A 1,469-nucleotide genomic window follows, 5' to 3' on the forward strand; every position below is an offset into this window, starting at 1 on the left:
CTGAAGAGGCATAGATTGGCTGACTGGATTAAAAAACACAAGCCATCCATTTGCTGTCTGCAGGAAACACACCTAGCTTCAAAAGACAAATTAAAACTCTGAGTTAAGAGTTGGAAGTCAATTTTTTTAGGCAAACGGAATTCAGAAGAAAAGAGGAGTTGCAATCTTGTTTTCAGGTACATGTGGATTTAAAGCAACTAAAGTCAAAACAGACAAAGATGGTCACTTTATATTGGTCAAGGAAAACATAAAACAAGAAGGAGTTTCAATTCTAAAAATTTATGCACCCAATTTAAATGCTCCCAGATTCTTGAAACAGACTTTACTCACTCTGAGCAATATGATATCCTATAACACCATAATAACAGGGGACTTTAACATCCCTCTTACAGAGCTGGACAGATCCTCTAAACAGAAATTAAACAAAGATATAAGAGACTTAAATGAGACCCTAGAAGAACTGTGGTTGGTAGATGCAAATAGAACACTCCATCCCAAAGATAAAGAATATACATTCTTCTCATCATCCCATGGAACATTCTCCAAAATTGATCATGTCCTAGGACACAAAATAAACATCAACAGAATAAAAACAATTAAAATTTTACCTTGCATCTTCTCAGACCACAAGGTACTAAAGGTGGAACTCAACTCCAACAAAAACTTGCAACCACACAGAAAAGCATGAAAATTAAACAACCTTCTATTGAATGACAGTTGGGTGCAGGAAGAAATAAAAGAGTAAACCATTAACTTCCTTGAGCATAAAAACAATGGAGACACAAGCCACCAAAACCTGTGGGATACTGCAAAAGCAGTTTTGAGAGAAAAATTTATAGCTTTAGATGCCTACATTCAAAAAATAGAAAGAGAGCGCATCAACAAACTCACAAGTCATCTAATGGAACTGGAAAAAGAAGAGCAGTCCTTGAAACAGTCCTTAGTCAGTCACAGCAATATGATATCCTATAACAGTATAATAACAGGGGACTTTGACACTCCTCTTATAGAGCTGGACAGATCCTCCAAACAGAAATTAAACAAAGATATAAGAGACTTAAATGAAACCCTAGAACAACTGTGCTTGATAGACACATATAGAACTCTCCATCCCAAAGATAAAGAATATACATTATTTTCATCATCCCATGAAACATTATACAAAATTGATCATATCCTAGGACACAAAATAAACCTCAACAGAATCAAAAGAATTGAAAAGATACCTTGTATCTTCTCAGACCACAAGGCACTAAAGGTGGAGCTCAACTACAACAAAAATGTTCAACCCCACATAAAGGCATGCAAATTAAACAACCTTCTGTTGAATGACAGTTGGGTGTAGGAAGAAATAAAAGAGGAAATAATTAACTTCCTTGAACATAACAACAATGAAGACACAAGCTACCAAAACCTGTGGGATACTGCAAAAGCAATTCTGAGAGGAAAATTTATTGCTTTAGATGCCT

Source organism: Otolemur garnettii, unplaced genomic scaffold, assembly GCF_000181295.1.
Source record: "Otolemur garnettii isolate 467f Iridium unplaced genomic scaffold, OtoGar3 scaffold00001, whole genome shotgun sequence".
NCBI lineage: Eukaryota > Metazoa > Chordata > Mammalia > Primates > Galagidae > Otolemur > Otolemur garnettii.